The sequence below is a fragment of the Barbus barbus genome, assembly GCF_936440315.1.
Source record: "Barbus barbus genome assembly, chromosome: 1".
Taxonomy (NCBI): domain Eukaryota; kingdom Metazoa; phylum Chordata; class Actinopteri; order Cypriniformes; family Cyprinidae; genus Barbus; species Barbus barbus.
This window is the reverse complement of record NC_136729.1, coordinates 42,841,433-42,862,168: the sequence shown is the minus strand read 5'-3', so window position 1 is coordinate 42,862,168 and position 20,736 is coordinate 42,841,433. Positions and strand designations below refer to the sequence as shown.

Genomic DNA, 20,736 nt, shown 5'->3' with positions numbered 1-20,736 from the left:
TATGGTGTGCTTCACCATATATATATATATATATATATATATATATATATATATATATATATATATATAGATATATATATATATAGATATATATATATATATAGATAGATATATATATATATATAGATATAGTCTGGTGAGTACACAAAAAAAAAAAATAAATATATATATATATATACAGTATATAATGTTTGGAAAATGGCACAGCTTTTTAAATATCTAAAATTACACTCTTAACATCAGTCAGTCAAGCATAATAAATATATTATGATAATCAAGTATTATTTTACAGAACTTTAGTAATTAGAATTAAAACCTGGTAACCACGTATGACTGCATACTAGTCATTTTAACTGAACTTGGTGGTGCTTTTTTGCTCACTTAGCGTTTCTGTAAAAAATGGGGAGGGTTATCAATAATACTGATAAGATAATAATCCTACTATGAATTCTACTAAGAACAATATAAAACGCACTAAGGATTAATGAGCTACTGGATTCATGAATATTAATCACGTTGTCTGCATTTGCTCGAACTGATTTGCTGAAATCAAAACAGGGACGATAATAGGTGAGGACCAGCCAATGAGATTGTCGTTTGCGCATTAGCTCTGCCTACTACCGGAAAGTCCGGCAGTTCTTAAAAGCTGAAGAATAGATGAAGAGCTGCATTTTTTAGCCAGTGGCTAATATTAGACATAATTTAGTCGCCCAGAGTGAAGATTTAATCGCATATGCGTGTGATTTACTGGCAATGTGCTAGCACGTTTGTATTTCTTCTTCGCTGCTCTAAATAGTTGAAGAACTGATTTCCGATTTGCAGCGTTAAGCAAAGCTAGAGGGCATGGGTTCAAGTTAGGGCTGCACGATTATGACAAAAATCATAATTGTCGATTATTCCCTTGAGATTGTAACAGCGATTATTAATAACGATTATTTTTGAACAGATTTATGCCATTGTTTGAAGCTGCATGCCATATTTTTTATATAAAATATATATTTAAAAAAAGGCTGAATATAAGCTGTATATTTCATTTACAATTAAACAGACGAAATTTCAAATTACAGTAACATTTTAGAGTACAATTTATAATATCAGGGCTCCAGACTAACATTCGAGAGCAGTGGCACCAGCACCTGATTTGGTAGCACTGAACATGCTAAGAGAGAGAAGTTTTGTCTCTTAGAAATGCACATTAGAACAGGAGCTTGAGATCAGAGTAGCAGGAGCTTGAGTTGGGATGCAACTGTAACAGCCTCATCTTTTATACATAACCAAAAGTACAGCACCTCATTACCATGGTAAAAAAGTAGCCTAACTATATGGTTTCTATGTTGTTTGTATTGAAAAACAGTAGCCTAAAGACATTCAGTCAATTACAAATCCACATCAACTGATTTGGCTTTAAACTAGTTTAAATGAAAGAGATGTGATTTGTACTCTCTCTGCTCTGAACTCGAGTGCTTCTTACTGGATTTCACAGCGTTGTTTAGCGCGTGATGCAACTGGTCACTGTAATGAACGCATACACTCTAAGCTCGTGCTGCGCTGTTTTCTTTTGAGGCGAGAGGATAAAAGGTCAGTGTGGCGCGCAGTTCAAACGAGTACTGCTATTTTGTTCCGCTTTTAACACGTTTGGCGTTTAACATATATATCATGCACAACAGAGTGACAACTATTATCAGTTAGACAAAATGTCTTGTCAAGTTCAAGTACTCGCCGATAACGATGCCGGAATGTTTTGTGGTATCGGTGGAATTTCCGATACTAGTATCGGAATCGGAACAACCCTAGTATTGAACTCATCAGTGTGACGATGTTTGTCCTTGCGCCATGTCACACATGGGGTCATCATTGACCTCTACCTCTCCCTCTCTATCTTTACCTCTAAATCTAATTTTCAGCGCCACAGCATTGTGTGCAGCATGCTCTGGTGGCTAAAGGTGCTTGTTAAAAGCTATAACTTATCTCACGTTTGAAGCTAATGGGAAGAACACTGGCCACAGTGAAAAATAAATTACATTTTCCCCCCCCCCTTCCCTTGCTCTTCCCTTCTAACCCATCGCGTAATATAGCAGTGGTGAGAGTATGCATTACAGATCCGAGACATTAGAATTTATCTGTACTGCACAACGCTGACTGATGCATTTGAAAATAATGTACTGCAGTCCCAACATTACAGGACCCTGTAACTAATGGACAGCTCTCGCCTGAGCTCGCCTCTGTATATCATTCAACTGCTGCACCTCATCAAGCCCAGAGTCCTTTACAGAGCAGCACAGAACATCCTTTACTTTCTGTCTTGCTCTTATGGTACGTGTCCACTGGTGTGGAATAAATCTGCCCACTGTTGATTTGGTTTTTGGTGTCTGTAAAACATTCAGCGGTGCAGTTGTTGTCATATATGGGTGTTTCTGGGGCACTTTTATTTAACAAGAGTTGATTTTTAGTTTATTGATTCACAAGAGATTTCAGCATAATTTTAATGTGAACTCTTTTGGAAAATTGTTATCATACCTTCATTATTTAATTATGCTGGTTTGTAAAATGCATTTTATGTGTACATTTTATTGTTTTACCCTTGTACCAGAACCAGACTTTCAGGCTTAAAGTAGTAAAACAATCATAAATCATTTCAATATTTATTGTCTGGATTTTTCTTTTTTTAAATAATAAATATTATAGCTGACCCTCAGGGCCACTTTCACCTGACCAACAATTTTACCTGTATTTTTTAAATAGCACTTTATATTTTATATTTATTAGTTTGTGTACTTGCTTCGTAACCAAGAAAGCTAAAGTGTTAATGAAGAGCTTGATTGAAATGAAATATAAAACACGATGCGTGAGGAAAAGATAAATCAGAATGACATACTACTTTCAAATATTAATAAATAACAGAGTTTTGTTAAACACTACTTTTCTAAGAAATAACAACCCTGACATCTCTGGCTTTATGCCTCTTAAAAGCCCCTTTTCTCCATTAAAAAACAAAACAAAAAAACATGTTAATTGTGGAAGAGGTATTTTTAAGTCATTTTAGTTTTTTTTATGAATTTTTTAAAAAATGAATAGGTCTGTCATTGACCCCTGGGGCACCCTAACAATCACCCACATTTTCTTTACAGAATGTAAACATCTAGTTGCAGTGTATTGACAATATTGTGCTAAGGACAATGTGATGCATGAGGAAAAGATAAATCAGTATCACCTATAAACAGAATGTTTTAATTTAATGGCATTTCCAATAAAGCTGTATATTTGTCTAGATTTGCTAAAATTTTAATATTTTTTTTGTTGTATTTAAGATATATTAAATACTAGCTAAATTAAATTAACTTTACAGAGAAAAAGGATGATGTTTAAAATGTCTTGTATTGTATATTAGCATCATCAGGTAGAATATTTTTCTTTCTGATTATAGCCCCATTCACACCAAGATGAGATAACTACAACAATAACTGTAACAATAACTATATTGGCATCTACACCAAGGGAAGATAACATTTTGTTTATTATAAGCATCCGCTGCAGTCTCATGTGCTGCTTTAAATGCTGTACTCTTTAAAGTGGGGATTGGATGTCAATGTTTTTATCATTCATCAGCTGAAAAATAAAAGATTATGAAAGTGATTCCAACAATACCGTTCCTCTGTGTTGTTATTGTTGTAGTTATATATTGGTGTGTGTAATTCACTATTGTCAAAGAATTAGAGCTGTTATTAAAAATGTACAGTTATTGTCCTTGGTGTGAACAGGCCTTAAGTCAGGTTAGTGCTGAAGGAGACCATTCAAAGGTTCAGAATAAATTACATGCATATAACCTCAGACCCACTATTATCATAAGAGTATGAAACTGATAAACGTCCAGATTATTAATAAATTCTATCACAATCTAGTTCTTTGTGACCCTCTGATTTTCTTGGTCTTGGTTATTATGTTGATGCATTCAATACTCTACCAAGGACATATAGCATTTACTAGCCGTGTAAAACAGTACACTGTTCTGTTCCACAGTACCCTACCTTAACGTTTGTTTGTTTTTTCTACCTAACCTTTTTTATTTAATAACATAAAATATGTATAATGTGGACCGATTTAATAATTACTGTCAAAGTTAAGCTTTTCAGGAAGAAAAAAAAAACATTCAAAACTTGCAGACATGAAGTAAACATGGCCAAATCAGTCACACATCAGCATTCAAAGCGTAATAAGTGACTGATGAGATTTCTTTGAAGCACAGCTATATCCCAACTCTTTTATCCTTCATCCTATTTCCACTGTCTGTATTTCTTTAATAGTGTTTATCTAAAATAACCATGGCCAGCTGCCTGCTTAAGCCAAATCAGCCCAAAGAAGGAGAAGACGGAAAGGCCAAATGAATTCCATCCACGCATAGGTCAGAGAGACAGAAAGTGCATAGCAATGCAGTTTGGCCATCAGACAGGTGGAGATGGGATGCTAATAAGATCACAGAGAGATGGGGAGCTCGGGCCCCTGGGAAAGGTATAAAGGTGTTGTCTGCACATTACAAAAAAGGACTAGCTGAAAAAAATAATGATGCCTGCCTTAAGGTTTATTAATAATCAGAGGCAGGTTTTTCTGTCCAGAGGATTATTATGGCATTGAACCAACACAAACCAAATCAGAGCAGATAGAGGAGGAAAAGAAAAGAAAGTGAGAGAGAGATAAAGCAAAAAACCGGGAGTATCTTTGATATGAGGCCTCTTCCTTCCAGTACTGTCTAGGTGTTTGGCTCAGTCCATGTGGACTCTCATTATCTGCACTCTCCTTTTACTCTTAATGGAATACTCAGATGGTAGGCTACAGCGGCTCACGGGTGGCATGCTTTTCCTCCCAGACAATGCCCTTCCTCTAACAAAGGTGCACAAGAACAGTACTTTGTAAGAGTACCTGAACAGGTCCTGCTCGTCCCCTGTGATAAAAGACCTAAAAGCTCTGTCTAGCTGCCCTCAGCTTAATTGGAAATTCATAGAATAGCTAATTAAATGAGAGACCTGGATGAAGGATGCAGTATTCGGTATCACCCGTCAGGAAAGACCAGTGCTGCGTTGGCTTTATCATACTGCGGATACCTTAAGTGGATAAGATCTCGGTTATGAAAGAGTAATGTGATTATAATGCAACAATGCGGAGTGCCGAATGCTACGAGCAGAAGACAAATATATGCTTAAGCCCTGTGGGTGTGTGAAAGCCAAACGTCAGCAGTACCTCCATTTAACCAGATGCACATGCTTTACTTTGAATCTCTCTTTGTTAAGGTAATCTGATGTCTACAAGTGAACTACTTTAAACTTTCTCAGGGAATGTCCTTGGGAGCCACTGTCCTAGTGTCCAGTCCTGCAAAGGAAAGTTCCAGCCTGCTCCTGAAGACTTTGACTACCTTGTTCAGGTGTCTTCAGTTAGTAAAGTGAAAGTGAAAGTGAAGTGACGTGTGACCAAGTATAGTGACACATACTCTGAATTTGTGCTCTGAATTTAACTCATCCAAGTTCACACACACACACACACACATGTTGTTTTTTGTGGTTTATGGGGACTCTCCATAGGCGTAATGGTTTTTATACTGAACAAACTGTGTGTGCTATTGCCCTACACCAACCCTACACCTAAACCTAGCCCTCACAGGAGACTTTGTGCATTTTTAGATTTTCCAAAAAAACACCATTTAGTATGTTTTTTTAAGCCTTTTGAATTACGGGGACATAGGCAGTGTCCTCATAAACCACCTTCATATTGTAATACCTCTGTCATACCCATGTCATTATACAAATTTGTGTCCTCATAAACCACATAAACATGCACACACACACTGTGAACACACACCTGCATATTTTTTCAGCCATATTGCTGCGGTGCTTGGGGATCAGTTGGGGGTTTGGTGCCTTACTCAAGAGTCTCACCTCAGTCGGACCTGAGACTTGAACCTTCGGGTTACAAGTCCAACTCTAACCTTTAGGCCACGACTGCCCCACAGCACAGTCTTTGTCCCTGCTTCTGATGACCCACTGTCCTGCAGAGTTTAGCTACAGCCCTAATCTAACTCTAACCCACCTGAACCAGCTAATCAAGATTTTCAGGTGAGCTGAAGCAGGTTGGAAATAAACTTTGCAAGTGGATCCTCAGGAGCACTGTTGAAGACCTAGACCAGAGGTTTCCAAACTCGGTCCTGAAGGGCTGGTGTACTACAGAATTTAGCTGCAACTTGCCTCAACATACCTGCTTGGAAGTTTCTGACATGCCTAGTAAGATCTTAATAAATTGGTTTAGGTGTGTTTAATTAGAGTTGGAGCTAAACAACGGCCCTCCAGGACCAAGTTTGGAGACCCACAGGAGCCTGGCCTTGTAGGAGCAGGATTAGACACCCCTGCTCAAAACATATCCATTAATTACCCCTAATGATAGATAAAAAAAAAATGTTACAAGTCTCAAGCCATAGCCCAACTCTAACCTCAATCCTACATCTAAAACAAAAATCAAATTTCCGGTTTCTAGTAAGGTCAGCCAACCCTGCTCCTGGAGGGCTACCTTCCTGCAAAGTTTAGCTCCATCCCTAATCAAAGACACTTCACCCAGCTAATCCAGGACTTCAGGATTACTTGAAAATAACAGGCAGGTGTGTTTGAGCAGCGTTGGAACTGTAGCCTGCATGAAGGTAGCTCTCCAGGAACAGTGTTGGCTATCCCTGGTTTAAGAATGTTTTTCCAAGACCAACAAGGACTGATCCTACATGTTCACCAAGTCATACCTACTGAGGTCTCACATGAAAGAGTGCTCAGTGGCGAGTCAAGCCACATGGGTGAAGATATTATTCAGTTTGTCTTTATCCAATACAGTGGGGCAGGTATCCGCTGTCCTCTTAAATGAGCTTGCTTCAGATGAATGGCATGGTGAATCAGACTAGAGTGCTTTAGTAATTGGCCTATGTGGAAAACTTTGCTGGGAATGGTTTTAAACCAGGAAAGCACTGAAATGCCTTTCTGGGTGGTTATCGGTTAGCAATGCAGCATTAAAAGGTCGACCGTGCCTGATGCAAAATGGAGCCGGTGAGCGACTGTCCCAATTTTAGCAAATCCCTGCTGCCTTATTGTCTCCTGAAGTGGCCTTGTGCTGCTCGCATTTATTAATGGTCCACTAGAGGATTTATTTGATTATTGCCTTTATTTCTTTTTCTGCATGTTTTTTTTTTACTCTGTCTGGCTATCATTTATAATTTCCCAAACTGCATCCATTGCATCAGCTTGATTTAGACGGATCTGATGGAGTCAGAGTGCTTTTTTCATGGTAAATAGCTCATGTTTCAATGTCAAGGCATTAACGGTAAAATTGTGCCTGGTATATTTTCATTTGCTGACTATAACAGCCCCAGAACGTAGTCATTGTGTCCTACCCCACCCCCACCCCATATTCCCCTCTCTCTATAGCTTTGATGTGTGCTATCAGTAAGCCACATCGCTAACACCCCTCTGCACCCCAAACCACTCCATGTCAGCACCTTTTGATGTAGCCTATGTGCACATCCAAATAGAATTTTTAACAAGCTGCCATTATCATTTTGATTTCTGCCTGAATGAAAAGAGTGACCTCTGGCATTTGTGCGGAGAGCGAGGTGGAGGAGGCAGTGCAGGGAGATACGACTCATTGACATTAAGCCCAATGTTGTGTGTGCCGTTTCTGAGAGTGTAGCATACTGTCACAGGAGTGAAAAGAAATGACAGATTCTCAGATAAGGCCTCTGTCGTTCTCTGTGTACTCAGTGGGTCTAAACGGAAATGTTAGCTGTTTCTGATTTAGCCATGGAAGAGGAAAAATAATTTTATGCTGATGAGTTTATTTATAAATTGTTGGTCTTAGAATTACACTCCTATCAACCAGTAAGAGTGTTTGGTTAGGGTTCAGCATAGGGCCGGGATTGAGATTGGGTTTGAGTTTAAGGTTTCAGGTTCAACTAAATATTTTGATCCTGAAAAGGTCTGTCACGTCCCTCTTGAAAAAACAAGCATATGCTGGTTAGGTATGTTATGAAGCATGGCAGCTGGTTTGAGCATGTTTAAGCTGGTCCTGTGCTGGTTATAAGCTGGTTATGAGCTGTTTTTAGCTGGTCATGTGCTGATCCTAAGGAACTAGCTCCTGCTCAGGACCAGGTTAAACCAGCTCAAACCAGCTGCCATGCTTCAAAACATACCTAACAAGCATATGCTGTTTTTTTTCTACAGGGACCCCAGAACATGCATGTACATTAGCTGAACTAACATGAAAAACAGTTTAGGAGATTTTGGTGTTTCCACATTCAGAAAATGTTTGCCGTTATCAAGATGGCCGCCAAATATAACCCTGCTTCCAGAAAGGACTTTTTGTTCAAGTAGTTTCTGTTTATATATTAACAAAAGTTTCTTGTCAACAGCAGCCAACAGTTAGGCTAATGAATTACAGCATATTGCTGTATCACTCTATTAATATCATATTTTACTCTATTAAAAATAATGAAATAAAAAAAGTAAAAGGTAAAATGACTTTAACACATTGTTTATCATAATCTCTATGCATAAATGTCATGTTATAAATGACATGAATTAAAGGCTGGAGTATCATGTTGCGAACTCGTTCTGCTGAAAGCTATTTGGCCAGACACAAAACTCTCTGTACCTTGTTGGAAGTGAGATTCATGGGACATAATGTAATTTTCTACAAAAAAAGCTATTTGTAACAGCAGATTAAAAAGAAATCCCATGGCCCTAGCTGGACAAAGTACTTCTCTTCTTTTCTTTTTTCTCTCTCCCTTCATTTTTTTCTTTCAGCTCCGCTGACAAAGTTGCAATTAGCATGCTAATACTGACATCTGAACCTCAAAAGCTATAGAGTCAGTAGGAGGCTTTTCTGGGTGTCTGGAGATAACAAAGGACCTTTTACAAAAATTACTAGATGAAACACTGCCATTTATTCTGAAAGGCCTGATTTCTTCAAGATATGGGTGTTTGGCTCTTTTTAATCTCCTTTCCTCAATATGCTATTGAGGTTGTGTGTGTTTATGGCTTGTTGTGGTTAATTAAGTTGCATACACTTTACCATTCTTCTTTGGGTAGAATTCAGTGGATCATCCAGGGTTGTATGATGCATTTTAGAGTCTGTAGTGGTTCATTTAGGAGTCCTACCTGGTTGTCTTTTCAAAGAGTTGAAGGATCAAAGGATCTCCTAATGCAGAGGTGCTGGGCACCAGCTAAGACCTGTGGTTCAAAGATGGCTGGTCTTAGCGTCAGGTCAGAAATAATGAAGAGCGCATAATAGCCCTATTAATGGAACCTTGGGGTCCAGACCCAAGTACTCACAAGAAACAAAGAAATGTGTGCAGTGCTACAATTGAGAAAGAAAATAGGCATTCTCCTTGATTATGCAGGCAAAGGGAAACAAATGGTGTGAAAAGTGGCCTGTTAGTATAAGGGGGCTCCTGTGATCAAAGCAGCTGTGTCTAAGTTTTTGCTGAGCCCTCCTGCTTTTGCTGTTACTCGTAAGAGTTGGAAATGCTGGAAATACAAGCAGGGCTTTCCACTTCAATGCCCTGCAGTAGACCTTCAGTGCTGTCAGACTAGAGGCAGTCCATTGGAAGCCTTGCTGTCTATCTTGCATTAGGCTAAACCACAGAGCATTGTCGTACCTTATATCTTCTGTGGTACTTGCTGTTATTTAGTGCTCAAAAGTTCAGATCTCTTGCAGAGAAATTTTCTCAGGTTATCATTTGACTCTTATTTACTGTTCTCTTTTTTTTTTCTTTTCTCAATAGCAATGAGACCAAAGGGAGAACAAATTGAGACTTTTTGTTATAAACCGTGCTCAAATTTGCAAAGATTTGCACTCACTACTACATACCCCCATCGCCCCTTGCAGGCCGGGGGGTACCCTCGAGAGAGCTCTCACTCGCGGTGCCATGCGATGGTACTGGACCTCTTTGGTGGACGGCTCGACGCTCCGCCTCCTGGCGGACGGCGATGGCTCCTCCGGTCGAGGGCAGCCGGCAGCGAGTCCCCCACTCCCTGCTCCTCCCCAACATGGCGGATGGCAGCAGGCTACGGCCACATGGCGAATGGCGCCGACTCCTCCGCTCCCTCTCGGATGGCAGCCCCCCTCCTCGACCCAGGAGCACGGCAGCGAGCCTTCCGTCGCACCTGTTGTTCCATCGCTCCAGCACCACCGCCGCCTCGGGCAGCCAGCGGCCGCCCCCGCTATTCCCTGCTGCCCGATCTCCTCAACACCGCGATCCCCCTCAGCAGCGAGGGCTCTCTCACAGCGTTTCCCTCCTTCCTCCTGGGTTTCGGCACCATTGTAACAAAGTTCGTAGGTCGGGAAGAAGGAGGTGGGAACCGGCAACTATTTAAAGATTTAATAAAAATAAACAAACACAAAAGTAAAGCAGCAGCCCCTCACGGACGACTGCCGCACACAAAGCACAAAATAAAATCCAGGCCTGGTCCTCTCTCGTCTTCCACTGTCATCACTCCTCCTTTTATCCTTCCGGAGCTCCTCCGTGGGACTCGAGACCGGTGAGTGGTGCAGGTGTAGCTCATTATCATTCACTCCACCGGCCTCGCTCCGCTCCCACGGCTCTCGGCCCCGCCCCACTCACTACTACAATATGTTATTGTGTTTTTTCCATACAATGGTGTAACTATGTGAGCTAAAATCTGCATAATATTAGGAAGTTCAAATGGCACGGTTGCATCAACAAATACGTGGGGAAGAATTCCGAGTATGGGTCACCATACTTGGCCGTATGTCACTTTCACTTTCACTTTAAAACATCTGAAACAGTCTTCAAAATATCATTTATTGTATCCTACAGAAAAAAAGTTATATTCATTGTAAATATGAGTATGAAAATGTGAGCATGATGATATCATTATTTTGAAGTAGTAGCAATAGCATTGTGCTATAAGTATGGTATTAATTTTCACTTCTCACTCATGTTTCAGTTAACTGTAACCCTTCGCTTCACAATCTGCTGTGGATTTCATACAGCAGTCTAAACACAATGAAATCTTGATTAGATCATTCAACAGTTTACATAACAGCCCTTCTGTTTATTGCTCTCAAATGAGTTCTCTCGCTTAGCAACATCAGATGTTCAGTCTGATGGAAGACAGTGCCTGGAGAAATTGATTTCCTTACCCTTCTGTATCACAATCTGATTTATCGGGGCACATTTCAGATGTTCATTAAAACATCTTTATGTGTGTTATCTAAGATTTTCCTCGCTGATGTGCCCACTTATGCTCTGTGTGATATGAAATAGGCCTCTTCAGTGCATAAACTCATTTTGCTCCAAGTTCTGATAGGAAGACTTTGACCTTTTGGATTTTTTCTTTTGTAACAGGATACTTATAATTCACAGTGTGATTGTTGCTTCTGAGGTGAAACCTATTGTGCCTTCTCACTTCTGCTGCGTGTCTCATATTGTCATATACTCATATACTAATATCACAGTATCTCATATTGTGACCCACAATTGCAGAGGCCAGTTTAGTAGTGGAAAATGGATTCATACAATCCCTGGAGTTCACTTACAAGTACCACCATGACACACTCTACCTGCCAAGCTATTCTATATGACTGATATGTGATGCATCACAGAATGGTGCCATATCTCTCATATTGATGCATTCACATTATATGTGGAGTTTTGAGGAGGTCTTGGTGTTCTTTATTGACATAGTGTTAAGAATCATAAAGATTAAATGGGTTTATCTATCCTTACATTTGTCCATTTTTCTGTCATGTAGGCTACTACACCACCAGTCAAAAGTTTGAAGCAATTAAGATTTTTGAATATTTTTGAAAGAAATCTCTTATGCTCACTGAGGCTGCATTTATTTGATTAAAATGCAGTAAAAACAATAATATTATGATTTCTATTTGAATATGTTTTCAAATATAATTTATTCCTGTGATGCAAAGCTGAATTTTCAGTATCGTTACTCCAGTCTTCAGTGTAACATCATCCTTCAGAAATCAATCAAATATGTTGATTGTGTGCTCAAGAAACATTTTTTTGTGCTTCTTAATACCTACCTTAATGCTACCATTATACATTTTGGACAAGTATTCATCAAGAATGCAATGTAATAGGACTTCACTGTATTTGTCAGGATTGTGGACTTGTTTTTCCCTGTCCTCCCTACCTCCATGAGACGTCACAGAATTAATATGAATATTTTAATTTTTATTATTTTTTTTACTGGTTTTACCTGTATTTTCAATTTTGTACTTGGAGATTCAGGTTCAAATCTGGTCTGTGTCCCTGACATTCCCCCTCTATTTTCTTGTTTTTTACTGTCTTACAAAATAAATACATAAAAATAAGTGAATAAAAAAATAAATAAAATAAATAACCTTCCACACAGTTGATTGGTGGGTAATTTTATGACATCTGTCATGGTAAACACACAAAATCTGATTTAGATGGCATGACATTACCAGAGCTTTAGACATGTGTTTGGACATTTGTAGGTGATTTCTGCCCAACTTCTCATGTGCACATGCTTGTTAGGTTGAACATGTCCCTGCAGCAGTCACTGTTGAAACCCAAACATCTTTTGTGTGATCTTACTGTGTCCGAGTGTTTGTATGACATTCTTAATATTTAATACCCTCACAAATAACCATGCAACTCAACACATAACCATCTTGAATAAGTCTCCTGACATGGCAGCGGTCGTGTTGTAGGTGGAGGAGCGAGAGGCTCTGATCCTTGAACTACAGGATGTCATCACTGAGCTACACCAGGAGATGTCTCTGAAAGATCAGCACGAGCTCCAGCAGCTTAAACGGCTCCTTCAGCTGGAGGCCAGAGACTTTTTTAGATCCAGCTGGATGTGATAGTCTCATATCTTAATCTCATATACTCCATGTGAAATGTGCTTTCACAACCATTCAAAAGTTTGGGATTGGTAAGATTTTTGAAAGAAGTCTCTATGCCCACCAAGGCTGCATTTAATTTAAATAAAATAATGTTTTCTATTGTAATGTTTTTTAAAAATATATAGTTTATTCCTTTGATGGCAAAACAGAATTTTCAGCAGAAAAAAAAAATCCAGTCCATTGTCACATGATACTTCAAAAATTATTCTTCAGATATTATGAACATGCTGATTTAGTCTTCAAGAAATATTTATTTTATTGTTATCAAAATGGCTGATAATAATTTTGAACAGTATAACTTTTGAAGTTTCAATTTGATAAAATGTCAGTGAAAGCTATATGATATTAAAAACACAAACATTTAATAAAGAATTAAATTTTATTTTGAATATGTATATGTACAGTGGTGGCCAAAATTATTAGAACACTTGGCATATTTAAGAGATTTCAGTTTTTTTTGTTGAATTGGCCATTACAATACCCATAAAACAAATTATTGCCGTTATTTATTAATGTTTCATGAATATTATGAAATTAAATAATGTTTTGGAGGCCAAGAAAGGTCAATATTTTCAAATCTGTCATTTTGGCCACCACTGTATATATGTGTGTGTGTGTGTGTGTGTGTGTATGTATATATTATATGTGATCTCAAATACAAAAATTGTATTGAAATGTATTTGAATGTCATCCTTGTACCTGCACTTTAAAAAAAAAAACTTTTCTTAGCTCTATAAAATGTTCTTTATATAGTCCTCTCCTCCTACATGTGAGTGAGAGAGCAACTCATTTAGTGTGCTGAGCATCTCATTGACTTTTTAGGAGGTTCAGTGTGAGAACAGAATCACTGCAGGGATGAAGCTGTAGAGCAAACCATTCAATCAGCTCAATGTTCCCCTTCAGCCCAGATGACTGGATGAAGGATTGGCATGTCAGGTTTTGATTGAAGAAGTCTTTCACAGGCATAACAGTTGTTTAAATTACAGCAGGCTTTCTCTAGCGCTCCCAGTGATGCGATGTCCAAATAAACCTGAGGAGATGAGAATATCGAAGGGTTATTATTATACCACAGCAAAACATAAGAACATTGACAGTGTTTGCATTTGTCTTGCATTCTGACTCAAGTTCTCAAATTGCTCTCTGTTAGTCCCGTGCCCTTTAGATGTACATACTAAACACACTCTGTTTCTCATCTGTTCAGGTGCAAGGTTCAGAGGAGACTAAAGCTCAGCTGAGACTAGACCTGGGTGAGAAAGCAGAGAGCAGCAGCACCACGCTGAATGTCGTAAGTACCCTCAAAAGCAAGCGTTTGTTTATGAGTATGTGTTCACACCTCACTTACTCTTAACCTCATGTCAGCATGGTTCTATAACAAACCAAAAAACATGTTGAAAAAGGTGTTGGGGTTAAATGGATATCTTAATTTAATATTTTAAATACTAAATGCACTTAAGGCCATGTTTTAAACAATGTGAAGTAGAATGCCAAAAACACTACTAATAATGGATAAACTGTAGTGGACAGCTTCAAGTAAGCTTACTGCGTTAATATAAGTTAAATATATTATTAATAATAATTGCAGTAAACAAATTTGACACCAAGTAATGTGGTTTGTTACCTTGACTGTATGCTATTTAGAGAGTGTTGATGAAACCTGGTTTGTTCATTTAGAATTCGACAGATTTGAAGTTAATGGGACAGGGGTGTATTACAACAGCTTCAAATGGGGTTCATTCACTGAGAATTTAAAACCAGAACAGAGACCTGTTTTATCATAGGACATAGTACATGAATTAAACCTGTAAAGCCTGACATATAAAAAAAAAAAAAAAGGCAGATATTTTTTTTTATTTTTTTTTTATTCTTAAATGGAAGTGTTTATTGAAATTGTAGACAAAAACCTTAAAAAAATAAAAGTTTACATCATATTTAATACATCAGACTTGTTGGGCTCATATAGTATGATATAAGAGAATGTATATCTCAGCTCGAGGAGAAAAACACCTCGGTTTTTTATTGTGGGGTACAAAACATATCATTCAAAGCAGTATGATGATGATTGAGATGTACAAATAAACATTCCACAAAAGCCTGATGTATCATATTTTGTATTCACATTTTAGCATGATTTAAAAAAAAAGGATAGTAAACCTACAGTAAGTTGCTTCAGTCCAGTAAATGTTCCTCTCAAAATATTACCAACAATTTAAAAGTTATTCTCATGTATACTTTATAAAAATAAAATAAAAAATCAGTAAAGATTTCACAAAAAATATATATAGTGAAATCAAAATATGATCCAGCAAACTTTATTGGGTTAAAGTAAATTTACCACTGGTTTAACATGCTTTTAGTAAGAATAGTCATTATACAATGAGTTACAAGGTGATCAGTGTTCTGTTCGTTTATAGTATTAGTAATCTAACTGCATTTTCAGTACAGTCTTGAGTTGCTCTTTACTCTCATGTGAACTTATTGTGAAATCAAATAAAATACAATATTTGATTGGCCCATATGGGAGCTCTGGCTCTCAGAACTATTCATTACGATATAGAGACCAGCTCGGTTCATCCGTCTTGGTCTCAAGCGCACAGATATGAAAACCCACATTCCCATTGAGTGACAGGAGGAGCAGCGAGAATCTGTGTGTGTGTAAGTTTCTGATGAGGCTAAAGCAGGAGCTGAATAGAGCCACTGTCCCTCCTCCGTTCCCCATCTGGGGGCTGCTGACATCTTCACGCATCTGGCTGAAAGCCCAGAGACACTGGGAGTCAGTTAACTCTAATGAATTGTAATATTGTGCAATTTTAATCAGGCACTAGTTTGGTATAATTATCATATAATTTCTGGATAGGATTAGATGGCAATTAAATCCATGACTGAGAAATGGGAAAGAGGTCAGCTGTGGAGCGAATAGACAGACAGTGACAAAGTTCTTTTTGTTTTTGTCTAACATGAAAATTGTTCTTAGGAAATAAAGTGGTTTTTCTCAGTCGGTTATTGGATTTGGTGTGGTTGGTTGCAGTGATTCAGGATGTAATTATGCATGTCGTTTCATGTTATTAGGTAACGTCTGGAGATTTTTTTTCTCTCAGGTTGGTGACCCTCAAGTAAAATCAAATATCAAGGGTCTTAAGGTGGTTTGCGATGGTGTAGGTGATTGATTTGGCTGTTTAAAAGCCTGAGAGTGTCTCGTCCTGTTCATCGTGGAATAGAGTGGTTCCAGGATTTGTTTGGCAGAGGTGAAATGTCACCCAGCATACGTTAAAGGACTTGTTCACGCAACAATTTTGATAAGCTTGTCATCTGTAGTACTTATAAAATCTAATTTGCCCACGTGCTTATTCAAACTTGCTGCTTTTAGATAATGATGCCAAAATCTGGTTCTTATGAAACTAATTACTGCAACTTTTGAATATATAAAAATTAGCTACAGCAGAGGAGGAGATTATTGGAAAATGAGTGAATGAAAATGTGCCAGATCAAGGAAAATCCAGAAATATATATGGCAAGTCTTTAGAAATTTACTCTTTGCATTTATTTTGATTTCATGTGGTTTTGAAAATCTTTTATACCATTTTACATTTGCATTTAGCAGTCATTAAGCAGACGCTTTTATCCAAAGCGACTTACAAATGAGGCCGATAGAAGCAATCAGACCAGCAATATAACAATATTATGTAAGTGTCGTGACAAGTCTCGGTTAGTCTAACGCAGTACACGTAGAATTTTTTTTTTTTTATATAATAAAATAAATATAATGAATAAATAAATAACAAGTAATCAAGTAGATACAATAGAAAAATAATCGAGAATGCTAGTGTTAGAGGGTCAATTTTTAAATAAATAAAACAAGATCGAATAGAAATAGAATAGAGAACCCTACGTTAGAGGGTCAAGTGTAGATGAAAGAAAAGTTCTCTTTTGAAGAAAAGTTTCAATTTAATGACTCGAGATGTCATGTGGTGTAACCATCAAGTAAAAAGTAATAACCTATTCAGTGTAAAAAGTCCTTTTTTAACAACTAACATGAATATACTGTGTGTGTGTGTGTGCATGTGTGTGTGTGTACATAATAGTGAAGGATCATGTCAAATCAACCTAGGGTTCTCTTTTAAAGAATTGTTCTTTTAATTTTTTTTTTTATTAATTATGATGTCAGGACAGTTGCATCATCCTGATATTTTTGTCTTTATGCCCCCTCAAAAATATTTCATATTTATATTTTCTTATTAGTTTTTTTAGGAACATGCTCACCATACAAAAGGTGTATTTATGTCATTGTGTGAATGAATTGTTTTAAAAAATATTGTAGATGAAATGAATAGATTTAGACAAAAATTGAAATCACACTTGATTCAAATAACAGCTTAAATTTGAGTATTTTCGTCACACAGGTCTATCGTCTATCGTCTAAACTTGGAATATAGCTCACGAGTTGAATAGCCTACTTCTATGGTGCTTTAATGCATTAGAAATGCAGACTTCTTAAAAATAATTTTAATTTTGTGAATTATTCCCATATTTTTGGAAATTGTGGCAATATGTAAAGGAAGCGGTCTTATTCCAGTGGCGCCTACGGGCAAGGTAAGAAGAAGGGGAAGGTTATCTGTGTCAAATCACTTGCTCTTACTGCCCACTCTTTGGGTATTTCCCAGCTGCCCAGGGGCTGTCGGAATCCTTACCCTTGTCTTCTATCTCCCTACTTTGCTCCTCTCCTCTCTCCTCCCCATCATTCTTGTCCTCACTGTAGCGGAAACGCATTGCAAAGGAGAGCCAAAGTCACACAACATTAGTTTGGTAGTAGCAGCAGCAACAGAAAGCCATTACTCTTCCCTGACAGTATCAAAGAGAACAGTGGAGCCGGGGTGCGGCCGGTCCCCCTCCCTCTCGCTTCCTCAGCTACACGCTGCTCGCAGGAAATTGCCTCATACTTCAGTGCGCAGGAGGTGACACGCTGGTGACAACCACGCATGTGTCACTTTCAGGGTCTGGGTGGGAGCAACCCCTGAATTCTGAGACAAGTGCTGCCCAGGGAGTTGCATGAGGCCAGCGCCTTGGAGGGCTGCATCCGGCAGACCCGCAGCTGATGCGCCGTCTTAGAAGTGCAGCGGGGTTTGGAGCCCTGATGCTGGATTCCATACTAAGGTCGATGCAGAGACTAAGAGTCAAGATCGGAGTGAAGTGCTCCTGGACTTGTTGTGCGACACCACTCTGTCGTACTCTGAGACGAGTGCACTGAGCTGCACACTCACCGGTGAAGAGCTGTTGTGCCTTTGACCCCCTCTTTTAAAGCACAGGGGCAAATTACATCCCGAGATAATAGAGCGCTGCAGTGATGACGTGTTTTTGTAGGCCTAGGCCATCACAGAAGTTAGCATCACCCTGGTTCCCTCGACAAAATCCCAATAGCATTTTGCCACTTGCTTTTGGATTATTGCAGAAAATAAGGTCTGCGACCAATAGTAATGTATGATTCTTACATGTTTTGTTCAACATTATAATCTTCAGAAGTGAACAACTTTTATGAATTCTGAAGCCTAAATACAATTGCCAGACGTATAAAGCCAAACATAGTCTATAAATGAACTACACTACAGTCACATGACTTTAACGTCAACGCCATTAAGATTCTGACAACTCTTTATTTAAAAACATTTTCCCTCAAAGTTTAATTTAGAATAGTTTGCAGAGAGCTTTTATAACCATAATGAGGCTGGGAAAGCAACTAGTGAGTAATTGAGTTTATTAGTGATGTATTTAAGTCATAGAATAAGTGTGAAAATATCTTCAGATTGATAATATGAATCTGAATAAATTAAGATTTTCTGGCATTTAACCAAAATATATTCAAAAGCCGAATCGGGACGATGGAACCAGATGTGCTAAAGTGCTAACTAGTTTCCAGGTTGACTGGAGGACCGTTTCAATGGGAAGAGGAGCAGTGATGTAATGATTTTACTAATTAGTGTTTGACTCTCTCATTTAAAAGGCGGGATTTATTCCACCATATTGTCCATTGCACATTTTTCCATAGTAATGTAAGTGAATAGTCTTGGTAAACTGTTAGCACTTCCATTCATCTCAGCAGAAGTTGTTTGGCTCACATAGGACCCCTCTGAAGTATACTATTTGAAATCTGCCATCTTTGCTCATGGGAACCACAGAACCTTTTGAGCCAATCATGTGACTAATCACTCTGGGGACTCTGGAAAAGAAAGTCATGGCAATGCTAAATAGCTAATAACAACATAAAGTGCACAGTCACAAACCATTCACTATTGACTGTCATAAGTTGTTATGTGACAGGGAAAACATAAGTTGTACTTTAAAAGGAATTGTCCACTTTATTAAAATTCTATGATAATTTACTCACCATTCCAAACCTGTATGACTTTCATTGTTCTGTGGAACACAAAAGAAGATATTTTGAAGAACACTGGGCAATGTTTAACATTGATTTCCATTGTATGGACGAAAAACACTCAGACATTCTCAAAATGTTTTCCTCAGAAAAAAGAAAGTCATACACTTTTGGAATGACAAGAAAGTGAGTAAATAATGACAGAATTTTCATTTTTGAGTGAACTATCCCTTTAAGAGCATAACTGAATTGGGCACTGATAAAACATTTACTACATGCCAAAGAAATATTTAGGTTTTTAGAACCAAAGTTACATGTAGTTACATCATCTACCAGCAGGGGTTAAAAAGGCCATGCTAAACATGCTAACGCTGACCCTGTGCTTTTCATAGCTCTGGAAATTTGAATGTGTTAAAGGTTGATAGAGTTGCATCATGCGGTTCTACTTGGTAGCTTTTGTCAAAGCAGAGCAGTCTGTGTTTTGTTGTCACATAAAGACAATTTCATGGGTTTTCAAGGCTGTTCACAGTGTTGCTGCCCCCAACCCCCCCCCACACACACACACATATCCCTCCATTAAGCTACAGACTACTGGAGGAGCAGGATGTTTATTGCTATTATACAGCAAGTCTTTGTTACAATCGTCTGCGTTTTCCGTCCTCTTCTCCTTGCACCCCCCGTCCTTTAATTTGGTGCAGGGTTGGGGGGATTGCGGCAGGGGCCGGTGTGGTGGCCGCGGCTGTGTGATTAGAGCGAGAGTGCTTCTCAGCAGGACTCTCTGTTTTATATTCATCAAAAGCGCTCGCTTTGATTTGCTCCTCCTTGACGTGTGGCGGTGCAGGCTGTCGCACCGCTGCTGAGGAAATCATGCGCTTACAATGTCCCAAACCCCTCCTCCTCCTCCACCAATTCCCTTTCTTAGCCAGCTCCCTCACATCCCCCTCCCACCCAAAAGACTCCTCTGCCCAGCCCTCAGGCTGCCCTGCCATCTTATTAATTTCTCTATTATTACTAATATCGCCTTTTTCCCTCAGATAGGCCAACTTTCTCCAAGGTCACTGTGAAAGATTTGCTGAGCTGAAACTTAAAATACTCCCCTGTTATACTCAAGCCCACATATACTGTCTTAAATTTAGATGTTGTTCATTTCATAGTGAACGTGATATCTTTTTCTTGCCTTTCTTTGTTTATGTGTTTATGGGTCACATTTAAGGGGAATTCACAAAATATGTATTTGGCTTGCTTATTATATGCATATTCAGACATTTTTATTATTATTAATATGAGCCTTGTCTTTTTAAACACATTGATGCGTTTTCATATTTTTAACCATGTTCTTCAGCCATTCCACATGTTTTATATACATTAGAAAGAGATTCAAAAGGTGAGAAATGGAAAAAAATCAAGAATTGTCACAGGAATTAATGTACTTATCAGACAGA

General features: G+C 38.4%; 1 pseudogene across 1 annotated transcript in view; it reads left to right on the top strand.

The window, feature by feature from the left end:
* LOC306870409 overlaps positions 1 to 20,736 on the top strand; it is a 202,268-nt pseudogene that overhangs the window by 56,062 nt on the left and 125,470 nt on the right. The window contains exon 3 of the transcript in view: positions 14,132 to 14,215. The product of the transcript in view is annotated as an uncharacterized misc_RNA (transcript). The remainder of the gene's footprint in view (positions 1 to 14,131; positions 14,216 to 20,736) is intronic.